We start from the raw sequence: 14,553 nt of genomic DNA, 5'->3' as shown, positions 1-14,553 counted from the left end.
CCTAGACGAAACTGACCCGCTCATAAAATTACTCCCACCCATGAGGTAGAAGAGTGAAAGGATTATTCAGATTTTTCTTACATAAGCAATACCAGAAATGTGCAGTAGACTGTGTTGAAGTGTGTTCGACTCTCTTTTAGATCATCCCTCTTATCAATCTTTCAAGGAGAGTTGAACTCTCCAGCACTGTCCTTCAGCAGAAAAATGACAGATGACATCTGTTGTTGAAACATCACAGGCTAACGGACGTCTCCTTTACTGCTGGCGAATCAGCTTATTCGATCTTTAATTGAAGCATGAAAGCATCAGCCAACATTACAACACATGCGTTTTTAGTGCAACACAGTTAATGTAAGCAAAAAAAAACAAAACAAAACAGTGGTTGTATTGTTGTAAAACTCTCAGTGCTGAATGGGGAGTCGACAGCTGTGCCTCGCTTGACTGGATCTTTTATTAGGATCTACGTATAGCAAACCCTGAGGTTTAATTTCTGTCCTACCTTAGGACACAGATTTGAAAACATAGTACAGAGAGAGACTGTGATCAGTAACTCTAGTGCTGAGATTTTATCCCCAAAAGAGACGGAAAAAGCCTGAAATACACCAGATGGATTGCATGTACGTGGCAGCTGCAGAGCGTGTTGATTTTTATTTCGGTACCTGTATTAACAGGTTACAGCTTGCACGCTGGCTGCATGAGGAACGCCTCCCAGAAACTTCCACACATCTCACATCGTGACTGCCACACTCCAATCGTGAGTTGGTCCAGCATCTATTTTTGTTGTTGTTGTTTGGTTTACAACTATTTCAACAATTGAAAAAAGTCATGTGACTGCTTTTTGGTTACAAGAAGTCAGTTTTGTAGTTTTTATTTCTTCAAACACTCCACAGTGAAAATCATAAAGGGCTTTATGGTGCATAGAATTATAAAGACATTATTAAAAGGAAAAGCTGTTGGTTCAGATGGTAAATGCAGTGTATATATATATATATATAGTACTTTTCAGAATAATAGTAGTGCTATGTGACTAAAAAGAAAAAAGATTAATCCAGTTTTGTTGTGTGTGGGCCACCAGAAGAGGTACTGCTGGACCACCACCAGTGGGCGCCCTGCCTGAAGTGCGGGCTTCAGGCACGAGAGGGCGCTGCCACCACAGACACAGCCGGGGTGACAGCTGTCACTCATTATCTCTTGACAGCTGTCACCTTTGTGGATTGACTGTAATCATATTCTGAGATTGTCTGTATGTTCGTTGTGCTCCTTCACAACATTAAATTGTTCATTTTTGGCTCATCTATTGACCGTTCATTTGCGCCCCCTGTTGTGGGTCCGTGTCACTACACTTTCACAACAGGATATCTCGGCCAGCGTCATGGACTCCGAGGGCGTCACCCCTGTTGAACGACCAATGGGAGAGCAGGGAGCGCAGGCGTCTGCAGGAGGCGTGATTGGTGAGCTGCAGCACATTCTCACCGCCTTTACGGCTCGGTTGGATCAAATGACCGAGCAAAACATCCTCCTGAACCGCAGGGTGGAGGCTCTCTCCACGCAGGTGGCGGCGAGCGCTCAGGGCGCTGCTGCAGCTCCTCCTCCTGCCGACCCTGTGCAGGATATGAACGTTCCAGTGGTGGTTCAACAACCCCTCCCACCATCCCCTGAAGCATACATAAGCCCTCCTGAGCCGTACGGAGGTTGTGTGGAGACGTGCGCGGACTTTCTCATGCAGTGTTCGCTCGTCTTCGCACAACGTCCCGTCATGTACGCGTCAGATGCTAGTAAAATAGCTTATGTGATTGCTCTGCTTCGGGGTAAGGCACGCGCCTGGGCTACGGCGCTCTGGGAACAGAACTCACACTTGTTATCAGCATACACTGGGTTTGTGGGGGAGTTCAGAACAGTGTTTGATCACCCTAACAGAGGAGAGACTGCTTCAACAATGCTGCTGTCAATGCGACAGGGGTGCCGGTGTGCAGCCGAATATGCAGTCGACTTCCGCATCGCGGCTGCGAGGTCCGGCTGGAATAACGTTGCACTCCGCGCCGCCTTCATAAACGGACTGTCATTGGTCCTGAAGGAGCATCTGGTAGCTAAGGAGGAACCGCGGGATTTAGATGGACTTATCGATCTCGTTATACGGTTAGACAATCGGTTGGAGGAACGCCGTCGGGAGCGAGGCGAAGGACGTGGCCGGATACGCGCCGTCCCTCTCCCTTCCGGGTTCGAAAAGGGGCCGCCCTCCCCACGCTCCACAGCCGCAGCGCTCCGTGGGGCAACAGCTCCCCCTGCTGGCGTTGTTAGGGAAACGCACAGGGCCAAAATAAGGAGGCTGGTCCGCGGGGAGTGTTTTCTCTGCAGCTCAAAGGAGCACACACAGAAAAACTGCCCCAAATGGCCACAACAACAACCGCCCTCAGAGACTGGGCTAAGGGGGGGTCAAAACATTCACGTGGGAAACACACACAGATTGCCACACGACTCCCAGTTACAATCCTGAGCGGGGATTTAACCCTTCAAGCCCCAGCACTGGTGGACACGGGGTCAGAAGGGAATTTGCTAGACAGCAGATGGGCAAGGGAGGTAGGGCTCCCTCTGGTGGCGCTTCCTTCACCATTGCAGGTGCGGGCACTAGATGGCACCCTCCTCCCTTTAATCACACACAAGACACAACCAGTAACTCTGGTGGTGTCTGGAAACCATCGGGAGGAGATTGAGTTTTTTGTAACTCCTTCTACCTCCCGTGTGATTTTGGGCTTCCCTTGGATGTTGAAGCACAATCCCCGGATTGATTGACCGTCTGGGGTGGTGGTTCAGTGGAGCGAAACCTGCCATCGGGTGTGTTTAGGATCCTCGGTTCCTCCCGGTTTACAGGCTAAGGAGGAGGTCAAAGTCCCCCCAATTGACGGCAGTGCCGGTTGAGTACCACGATCTTGCTGACGTCTTCAGCAAGGATCTGGCACTCACCCTTCCCCCGCACCGTCCGTACGATTGTGCCATTGATTTGGTTCCAGGCGCTGAGTTCCCGTCCAGCAGGCTGTACAACCTCTCATGACCTGAGCGCGAATCAATGGACCTACATCCGGGACTCATTAGCTGCCGGGCTGATCCGGAACTCCACCTCCCCGATGGGGGCAGGTTTCTTTTTTGTGGGCAAGAAAGATGGCGGACTCCGTCCATGCATTGATTACAGGGGGCTGAATGAGATTACGGTTCGCAACCGATACCTGTTGCCATTGTTGGATTCCGTGTTCACCCCCCTGCATGGAGCCAAATCTTTACTAAGCTGGATCTTAGAAATGCGTATCACCTGGTTCGGATCCGGAAGGGAGACGAATGGAAGACGGCATTTAACACCCCGTTAGGTCACTTTGAGTACCTGGTCATGCCGTTCGGCCTCACCAACGCCCCCGCAACGTTCCAAGCCTTGGTTAACGACGTCTTGCGGGACTTCCTGCACTGATTCGTCTTCGTATATCTGGACAATATTCTCATCTTTTCTCCGGATCCTGAGACCCATGTCCAGCATGTACGTCAGGTCCTGCAGCGGTTGTTAGAGAACCAACTGTTTGTGAAGGGCGAGAAGTGCGAGTTTCACCGCACGTCTTTGTCCTTCCTGGGGTTTATCATCTCCTCTAACTCCGTCGCCCCTGATCCGGCCAAGGTTGCGGCGGTGAGAGATTGGCCCCAACCAACAAGCCGTAGGAAGCTGCAACAGTTCCTCGGCTTCGCTAATTTCTATAGGAGGTTCATTAAGGGCTACAGTCAGGTAGTTAGCCCCCTGACAGCCCTGACCTCTCCAAAAGTCCCCTTCACCTGGTCGGATCGGTGCAAAGCCGCGTTCAAGGAGTTGAAACGACGGTTCTCTACTGCGCCAGTTTTGGTGCAGCCCGACCCTAGCCGCCAAAGGAACACCTCCGTTTCAGCGTGTAGGAGGACAAGTTTGGACATGTCCAGCTCTCCAGAATTTCACTGATACTTACTGGACTGGTAAGCAGTGAAAGCCGAGATAGACATGTCCAAACTTGTCCTCTGACACACCGAAACGGAGGTGTTCCTTTGTCTCGCTTCCAAAGCGAATCGGTTGTGACGCGCGAAGCCTCCGCGCGGCTTTCCATGACAAAATCTCTTGTTAAAAGTGAAATCTGCCGAAAAATGGCTGATATCCAGCTCTTGTGATAACAGAGAAAGAGCACACGACGGTCCAGCTCCACAGAGCCATCAGCTCAGAAATGGTCCGGTGGCTTGTGCCGTGTCGTCGCAGCTCGGAGCGCGGCACGCTGAGCATCTTTAAAGGGGTCCTTAAAGCTGTACTAACAGTCCTTATTCTCTGTGAAGCCCGTAAAATTTTCACCGAAAGCCAGATAAATTTTTCGAATAGTTTCCAGGTGCCAGTCTCTAACAGCTTCTAAAGAATTCTGATGGAAAAAAACCCAAATCATTCCGCCATTTCCAGACAATGAAAATCCAACGACGGGGCGGGACCACTCCGCGTGACCACACACAAGGCGTGCTCACAGGCGAATGACGTCACCGACAGGCGTGGAAAAACTCACGCATGCGCACAATTGGGTTCAAGCAAATCCATATAGTTAAAAAAAAAAAAAAGGTACGATATTTTATGGACAGACCTCATATACTCTCAGTTTTAAAATATTATTGGCAATCAAACACCGGTATTTTCATTTTAAATCATGCCTGGTCTCTGTGTTTGAATAGTAAGAACAGTGTCTTTCTCAAGAACACTTTGAAGCACTCTGACAATCCACCAATTCTGTGTCTCTGCTACGTTCTCAGACACACAGTCTGATGGTGGCAGCCAGCAGGATGGAGTGCCTCTGCAGTGTCAAAGATAAGATATGGAGGCAGAGAGGATTGAACAGCTGCATGGAGGATACTCCAGTGTGGGAAGCATCTTAGCTGAGAATCCCCTGTATTGAGATGCAACCTGTGGGTTCGTCTCCCTGTGAGCAGGTCCTGCTGGCTTAGAAACAATCTTAGAAGGAAGCCACGGGGGACAACATGCACCAGAGACACGTTTTTAGCATCATCCATAGGAGATCTCCACATCGTGGACATCAGCCACTGTGAACCACCTGAAGCTGACATTCACCAAATGATGTCAATCATGTATTCAGTCATGTCAGTTACTCTAGTAAAGAATCAGTGGAGTCAAGCATATTTGATGCTCTAAAATAAAATAAAAAAGAACAAATCCTACCCAGAATGATGCAATATCCATTGGCTTCAAGGGGGCAGTGTGTTTGCAGGATATGTAGAGCATTTAATATGTGCAATGTTTTATATACAACCAGGTCCATAAGTGTTTGGACAGTGACACGCTTTTTATGATATTGTCTCTGAACACCATCACAATGGAGCTCAAATGAAACAAACAACATGTACAGAATAACAAGGATTTTCATAAAAAAAAAAAAGATTATGTGAAATTTCAGGTGCAGTTTGCACATTTACAAAAAAATGTCATAGTCCAAATAGGTATGGACCTGACTGTACTTTGTGAGAACAACACATATGCCACAGACATTGGTGCTAAAGATTATGGCTGGTTGTAATTATTATTGTTGTGGTTGTTATTTTTATTTTGCAACAAGATATAATAAAAGACAGAGTAAAAAGCAAAGGCTTTCATCTTAAATATAAGTTAAAGTGAAAATGATAAGTATAAGTGCTGTAGACTGACTAATCATATTACCTTAATCACTCATAACTATTTTTATTAATGTAAAAATCTGGTGCTCTATCAAGGAAAAATTTTGTTTTAATGATGATCATGATTGTGATATTGATCTGCAGACAGAAAGATGGACAGAGAGACACTGCAAGGCATGGTTAACACATGAATTTAATAATAGTAATAATCATTTATTTATATAGCACTGTCGGAGAAAAAAATACTAAGTATTCTATGTGATAAAAAAAAAAAATCAAGATAATACTGGCCAAAGTAAAAATAAAAGCGAATTCCATGACATGTTTAAAAAGTTAAGACTGATTCACACTTACCTTGAAACTGGTTGAATTTTATTGTGCCCATTCTCTCTCCATTTCGAAACATTACCTGGCCCTGAAGAGAGGAAAAAGTACAAATTAAAGAGGTTTTAAAAATTTAAGAAACTGGCAAAGGACAGAGAAAGAAGCAAGAAATTTGTGAAGGCTAGTCCATTCATTCAAAATTGTGTCATTTCACTCAATTTGTTGCTGTTAAACTAATGTTAATCTGTATGCAGAAGCGCTCTCTCTCTCTCTCTCTCTCTCTCTCTCTCTCTCACACACAGATCTCACTCCCTGCGTAACCAACAGAAGCAAACATTTCCCATGCTCTCTTTTTCTTCCTTGGATAAATTTGGGTAAAATCCTTTCTGCTCTCTTGGGTTGGGGCCACACTTAAAACAAATTATGTTTTTTTTTTTCAGCTGTGCTGCATCAAAGTTCACAAGTTATGAAATCATTTGTTCTCATTTTATGCCCTTCTAATAAGGGAAAAATGTAAGTCCATTTTCTGTGGTTATACAAATAATGAACAATACTGAATGTTTTTTCATTCGTTCAATGGAACAAATATTTAATGGGTTGAAAGATGGTATGTTCCACCTTTCACCTCATGAAATACCATTGAACTCATAAACATTCTGTCAAGTCTAGTCGATGGATAATGCAGGATGCAAATTCAGGACTCAGACAAATGGCTCTGTATGTAAAAACAGTTTACTGAAGCAGTAAACGGGGTCCAGTACACAAAAAGGCAGTCTAACAAGAGCAACAGTACTAGGAACATCAGGTTTAAGCGTGGTCGAGGATACAAGCAGGTGGTCAACACATCTGAGGCAAGTAGGTTGAGAATACACAAACAGAGCTGGAGAGAAGGCACTAGGCGCATCAATCTGGCAAAGGACAAGGCAAACTGAGGAGCTATAATATACACCCAGGTGATGAGGCGCAAAGTGAGAGCAGGTGTGTGTGGAACGCACCAGAATGAGGGTGTGGCCAGAAAGGGAGACACCCACCACCAAGAACCAGGAGAGACAGACAAGAGCGATAGAGACAGATAAACCCAAACAGAAAACCCAAGAGAATAAAAACAGGAAAGCAACAAAACCAAAAAATCTAACCAAACGTACAAAACCAAACCAAAGCAAGAAAATAAAACAGATAAAAACTCACATCCTGACATGTTCATTATCTGAATATTATCATGCTAACCAACTGGAGTGGATGGACTCATCCATCTATCTATTTATCTATCTATCTATGCATTCCTAGGCTTTGGAAGGACTAAGAATAAATCTGTAGTACAAAAGAAAAGCAGCTAAATTTATTCCCAGTCCTTCAGTGATACTGAGTATTGGCAGGCAAAGTCCAATCTTGTATGATTAAAAGATGCCAGAAATCAATCTGTTATAGATATAAACAAAATTATCTCTGGACCAAATTCATCTGCTAATATCCTCAAAACAAACTTTTTCCTGCTTAGCACCGCTACAAACCTGCAACCAGACTGCGTTTAAAATGCAATTTCCAAACTCAGTCTGACCTTTGACTATGGAAAAATGTGGAGTGCTGAGCCACGATTTTATGCTGCTTTTCAACCTGATAATAATGAATTACAATAGTCCAGCCTAGAGGAAATACATGCATGAATTAGTTTTTCAGCATCACTCTGAGACAAGACCTTTCTAATTTTAGAGATATTGCGCAAATGCAAAAAAGCAGTCCTACATATTTTTAATATGCGCATTGAATGACATATCCTGATCAAAATGACTCCAAGATTTCTCACAGTATTACTAGAGGTCAGGGTAATGCCATCCAGAGTAAGGATCTGGTTAGACACCATGTTTCTAAGATTTGTGGGGCCAAGTACAATAACTTCAGTTTTATCTGAGTTTAAAAGCAGAAATTAGAGGTCATCCATGTCTTTATGTCTGTAAGACAATCCTGCAGTTTAGCTAATTGGTGTGTGTCCTCTGGCTTCATGGATAGATAAAGCTGGGTATCATCTGCGTAACAATGAAAATTTAAGCAATGCTGTCTAATAATACTGCCTAAGGGAAACATGTATAAAGTGAATAAAATTGGTCCTAGCACAGAACCTTGTGGAACTCCATAATTAACCTTAGTCTGTGAAGAAGATTCCCCATTTACATGAACAAATTGGAATCTATTAGATACATATGATTCAAACCACTGCAGCGCAGTGCCTTTAATACCTATGGCATGCTCTAATCTCTGTAATAAAATTTTATGGTCAACAGTATCAAAAGCAGCACTGAGCTCTAACAGAACAAGCACAGAGATGAGTCCACTGTCTGAGGCCATAAGAAGATCATTTGTAACCTTCACTAATGCTGTTTCTATACTATGATGAATTCTAAAACCTGACTGAAACTCTTCAAATAGACCATTCCTCTGCAGATGATCAGTTAGCTGTTTTACAACTACCCTTTCAAGAATTTTTGAGAGAAAAGGAAGGTTGGAGATTGGCCTATAATTAGCTAAGATAGCTGGGTCAAGTGATGGCTTTTTAAGTAATGGTTTAATTACTGCCACCTTAAAAGCCTGTGGTACATAGCCAATAATAAAGATAGATTGATCATATTTAAGATCGAAGCATTAATTAATGGTAGGGCTTCCTTGAGCAGCCTGGTAGGAATGGGGTCTAATAGACATGTTGATGGTTTGGAGGAAGTAACTAATGAAAATAACTCAGACAGAACAATCGGAGAGAAAGAGTCTAACCAAATACCGGCATCACTGAAAGCAGCCAAAGATAACGATATGTCTTTGGGATGGTTATGAGTAATTTTTTCTCTAATAGTTAAAATTTTATTAGCAAAGAAAGTCATGAAGTCATTACTAGTTAAAGTTAAAGGAATACTCAGCTCAATAGAGCTCGACTCTTTGTCAGCCTGGCTACAGTGCTGAAAGAAACCTGGGGTTGTTCTTACTTTCTTCAATTAGTGATGAGTAGTAAGATGTCCTAGCTTTACAGAGGGCTTTTTTATAGAGCAACAGACTCTTTTTCCAGGCTAGGTGAAGATCTTCTAAATTAGTGAGATGCCATTTCCTCTCCAACTTACGGGTTATCTGCTTTAAGCTGCGAGTTTGTGAGTTATACCACGGAGTCAGGCATTTCTGATTTAAGACTCTCTTTTCAGAGGAGCTACAGCATCCAAAGTTGTCTTCAATGAGGATGTAAAACTATTGACGAGATACTCTATCTCACTCACAGAGTTTAGGTAGCTACTCTGCACTGTGTTGGTATATGGCATTAGAGAACATAAGAAGGAATCATATCCTTAAACCTAGTTACAGCGCTTTCTGAAAGACTTCTAGTGTAATGAAACTTATTCCCCACTGCTGGGTAGTCCATCAGAGTAAATGTAATGTTATTAAGAAATGATCAGACAGAAGAGTTTTCAGGGAATACTGTTAAGTCTTCAATTTCCATACCATAAGTCAGAACAAGATCTAAGATATGATTAAAGTGGTGGGTGGACTCATTTACATTTTGAGCAAAGCCAATAGAGTCTAATAATAGATTAAATGCAGTGTTGAGGCTGTCATTCCAGCATCTGTGTGGATGTTAAAATCGCCCACTATAATTATCTTATCTGAGCTAAGCACTAAGTCAGACAAAAGGTCTGAAAATTCACAGAGAAACTCACAGTAACGATCAGGTGGACGATAGATAAAAAATAAAACTGGTTTTTGGGACTTCCAATTTGGATGGACAAGACTAAGAGTCAAGCTTTCAAATGAATTAAAGCTCTGTCTGGGTTTTTGATTAATTAATAAGCTGAAATGGAAGATTGCTGCTAATCCTCCGCCTCGGCCCGTGCTACGAGCGTTCTGGCAGTTAGTGTGACTCGGGGGTTGGCTCATTTAAACTAACATATTCATCCTGCTGTAACCAGGTTTCTGTAAGGCAGAATAAATCGATATGTTGATCAATTATTATATCATTTACTAACAAGGACTTAGAAGAGAGAGACCTAATGTTTAATAGACCACATGTAACTGTTTTAGTCTGTGGTGCAGTTGAAGGTGCTATATTATTTTCTTTTTGAATTTTTATGCTTAAATAGATTTTTGCTGGTTATTGGTGGTCTGGGAGCAGGCACCGTCTCTACAGGGATGGGGTAATGTGGGGATGGCAGGGGGAGAGAAACTGCAGAGAGGTGTGTAAGACTACAACTCTGCTTCCTGGTCCCAACCCTGGATAGTCACGGTTTGCAGGGTTTAATAAAATTGGCCAGATTTCTAGAAATGAGAGCTGCTCCATCCAAAGTGGGATGGATGCCGTCTCTCCTAACAAGACCAGGTTTTCCCCAGAAGCTTTGCCAATTATCTATGAAGCCCACCATTTTTTGGACACCACTCAGACAGCCAGCAATTCAAGGAGAACATGCGGCTAAACATGTCACTCCTGGTCCGATTGGGGAGGGGCCCAGAGAAAACTACAGAGTCCGACATTGTTTTTGCAAAGTTCACACCGATTCAATGTTAATTTTAGTGACCTCCGATTGGCGTAACCGGGTGTCATTACTGCCGACGTGAATTACAATCTTACCAAATTTACGCTTAGCCTTAGCCAGCAGTTTCAAATTTCCTTCAATGTCGCCTGCTCTAGCCCTCGGAAGACAATTGACTATGGTTGCTGGTGTCGCTAACTTCACATTTCTCAAAACAGAGTCGCCAATAACCAGAGTTTGATCCTCGGCGGGTGTGTCGCCGAGTGGGGAAAAACGGTTAGAAATGTGAACGGGTTGGCGGTGTACAAGGGGCTTCTGTTTAGCGCTACGCTTCCTCCTGACAGTCACCCAGTCGGCCTGCTTTCCCGGCTGCTCGGGATCTGCTGGAAGGGAACTAACAGCGGCTAAGCTACCTTGGTCCTCACCGACTACAGGGGCCTGGCTAGCTGTAGAATTTTCCACGGTGCGGAGCCGAGTCTCCAATTCGCCCAGCCTGGCCTCCAAAGCTACGAATAAGCTACACTTATTACAAGTACCATTACTGCTAAAGGAGGCCGAGGAATAACTAAACATTTCACACCCAGAGCAGAAACGTGCGGGAGAGACAGGAGAAGCCGCCATGCTAAACCGGCTAAGAGCTAGTAGCTGCGCTAAGCTAGCGGGATTCCTAAAAACCACAAAGTGAATAATGTGTAAATAATTTAGAGGTGATTCAGCAGAGGGAGTGCTTTAGTTAAGGGCACGTGAAGATTACACTGTGAAACAAATCGTTATCTAGATCAATCTAACTACGCAGATTAAACAGCTAACAGATACAGCAAAACAGCGCTGTGCTCCGGAACAGGAAGTGATACAATACCGCAGTGAGAGCCAACCACCAGTCAAAATTGTGTGTCCCCATCTACTCCCCGACAGTCACAGCCTAATGAGATAGAAATGAATTCATTTGAAGCTCCGTTTTCACTTTCTGCATCTTTCTTTTCTATTCTGATGAATTGGCCTTAGTAGTAACTTTACCACAACCTTGGTGCTCCCACCAAACCACAACCATGTTATGGCCTCCTTGGAAATGCAAGAGATTACCAAAGTATGTCAGCATTTTGTGATGTAAAACTGTCCTTCCCACTCAAACATTCTTGTAAATCCACCATGAATTCAGTCCAGTTCATCACAGACACCCTCCCAGGCCAAGGATTTTGATGGACAAGGTTTCAAATCATGACCTTTCAGGGTGTATGTATGTATTATGTGTGTGTGTATATGCAGATTAAAATGTATTCATTGCAGCTGGATTTGTTCATTTCTGCCACTCCTTTTGAAGTTCTTTTCATTCTACTTACATTTTACATGATGTTGTTACAACTTTTTTTTTTTTTTTTTTTTTTTTTTTTTAGCCCTCTGAGAAATCCTTTGACTCAAGTTAACCCTCTGGGGCCAACGCCGTCGTACACGACGGCTAAGACCAAGCTTTACTAAATTATGAATAACTTTTTAATATGACATAGAAACCTACTTTTTTTTGCTGAAAAGTTAACTCCGCGGATTTTCGAGGTGTGCATGGACCATTTATCTGCTTGGGTGGTTGTTGTACTTGACCTGGACAGATCTGTTCTGTAATAGATGTGGCGACACACTGAAACATCTTCGCTGACCTGACTTTGAAAAAGATAATGAAAATGAACAGGAATTAAAAATATCTTGGAATTGCCAATTTTACAGTACGATGGGCCACCTATCATTTGGTAGACGGGTCAAAACACCTAGAGCATGTATACAACCCTGGCAAAATTATGGAATCACCGGCCTCGGATGATGTCATTCAGTTATTTAATTTTGTAGAAAAAAAAGCAGATCATAGACATGACACAAAACTAAAGTAATTTCAAATGACAACTTTCTGGCTTTAAGAAACACTATAAGAATCAAGAAAAAAAAGATAGTGGCAGTCAGTAACAGTTACTTTTTTAGACCAAGCAGAGGAAAAAAATATGGAATCACTCAATTCTGAGGAAAAAATTATGGAATCACCCTGTAAATTTTCATCCCCCAAACTAACACCTGCAACAAATCAGATCTACTCGTTGACATTGACCCTATGCCATGACATTGACCCTATGTGTCTTTTTTACAAGGAATGTTTCGCAGTTTTTTGCTCTATGGCAAGATGCATTATCATCTTGAAAAATGATTTCATCATCCCCAAACTCCTTTCAATTGTCCAAAATATCAACGTAAACGTGCATTTATTGATGATGTAATGACAGCCATCTCCCCAGTGCCTTTACCTGACATGCAGCCCCATATCATCAATGACTGTGGAAATTTACATGTTCTCTTCAGGCAGTCATCATTATAAATCTCATTGGAACGGCACCAAACAAAAGTTCCAGCATCATCACCTTGCCCAATGCAGATTCGTCACTGAATATGACTTTCATCCAGTCATCCACAGTCCACGAATGCTTTTCCTTAGCCCATTGTAACCTTGTTTTTTTTCTGTTAGGTGTTAATGATGGCTTTCGTTTAGCTTTTCTGTATGTAAATCCCATTTCCTTTAGGCGGTTTCTTACAGTTCGGTCACAGACGTTGACTCCAGTTTCCTCCCATTCGTTCCTCATTTGTTTTGTTGTACATTGTTTTCGATTTTTGAGACATATTGTTTTAAGTTTTCTGTCTTGACCGCTTTGATGTCTTCCTTGGTCTACCAGTATGTTTGCCTTTAACCAACCTTCCCATGTTTGTTTGTATTTGGTCCAGAGTTTAGACACAGCTGACTGTGAATAACCAACATCTTTTGCAACATTTCGTGATGATTTACTCTCTTTTAAGAGTTTGATCATCCTCTCCTTTGTTTCAATTGACATCTCTCGTGTTGGAGCCATGATTCATGTCAGTCCACTTGGTGCAACAGCTCTCCAAGGTGTGGTTCACGTCCTTTTAGATGCAGACTAACGAGCAATCTGATGATGCAGGTGTTAGTTTTGGGATGAAAATTTACAGGGTTATTCCATAATTTTTCCTCAGAATTGAGTGATTCCATATTTTTTTCCTCTGCTTGGTCTAAAAAAGTAACCGTACTGACCTGCCCACAATCTTTTTTCTTGATTTCTTATAGTGTTTCTTAAAGCCAGAAAGTTGCCATTTGAAATGACTTTAGTTTTGTGTCATGTCTGTGATCTGCTTTTTTCTACAAAATTAAACAACTGAATGAACTCCTCCGAGGCCGGTGATTCCATAATATTTTGCCAGGGGTTTGTAGAAACATTAAACAAAATTCTCTATGGCCTAATTATGTACCTACAGTACAAATTTGGTAAGGTAATTTGACATTATCTTTCAAAGCCTATATAATGTTAAACTTGATCCAGAATCTGGATCCGAATCGGGATCACCTTTTTGTTAATTTGAGGTGTCCTTTTCCATGCCCTAATAGCTATCTGTGGTGCACATTTGGTGAGAATCTGTGAATTAGTTTTGACGTAATCCTTCAAAGCCTATATAAAGTGAAACTTCATCCAGAATCCAGATCCGAATCTGGATCACCTCCAAAATTTAATGGGTCTACCACTATCTGTGGCAAAAAATTTAATCAAAACCCGTGTAGTAGTTTTGATGTATATTGCTAACAGACAGACAAACAAATAAATATATGAACACCAATTATTTTATTGCGTCCTTGGCGTAAATAGACAGTAATAGATACTGTAGCAGAAAACTTTGATCTCCGTATGAAGAATGTGTCCTTTCCCTCACCTGTACTGTAATTTTCACATCTACCTGACCGCTGAGCTTGATGAAACCAAAGCGTGGTTTACAGCTGGTCTTTTAAACTGTGCCTGACTCTCTCCATTTGCAGATTTACCTCTTGTCCTCCTCAGTGTCCAACCTACGTTCTTCACACCACTGTGTGTATCATTGTCATCTGTTCTTGTCCTTTCTTTACCCCATTTTCCCCCAACCTCCTCCTTCTTCCTCTGTCGCTACTTTGTTAAATCCATGCAACCTTTTTCACACTTTGATCCTCCCTCTTTACTCCTTCTTTTCCTGCTCTCTCCTCGTTTCT

The 14,553-nt window shown here is 42.7% G+C and overlaps 1 protein-coding gene across 1 annotated transcript in view; it reads right to left on the bottom strand.

Moving 5' to 3' along the window:
- The window catches only part of gabbr2 (gamma-aminobutyric acid (GABA) B receptor, 2), a 488,893-nt gene that overhangs the window by 145,423 nt on the left and 328,917 nt on the right, over positions 1-14,553 (bottom strand).

This window comes from Thalassophryne amazonica, chromosome 20, assembly GCF_902500255.1.
Source record: "Thalassophryne amazonica chromosome 20, fThaAma1.1, whole genome shotgun sequence".
NCBI classification, from domain to species: domain Eukaryota; kingdom Metazoa; phylum Chordata; class Actinopteri; order Batrachoidiformes; family Batrachoididae; genus Thalassophryne; species Thalassophryne amazonica.
The sequence above is the reverse complement of the archived record's forward strand: the minus strand, read 5'-3'. Positions and strand labels throughout refer to the sequence as shown.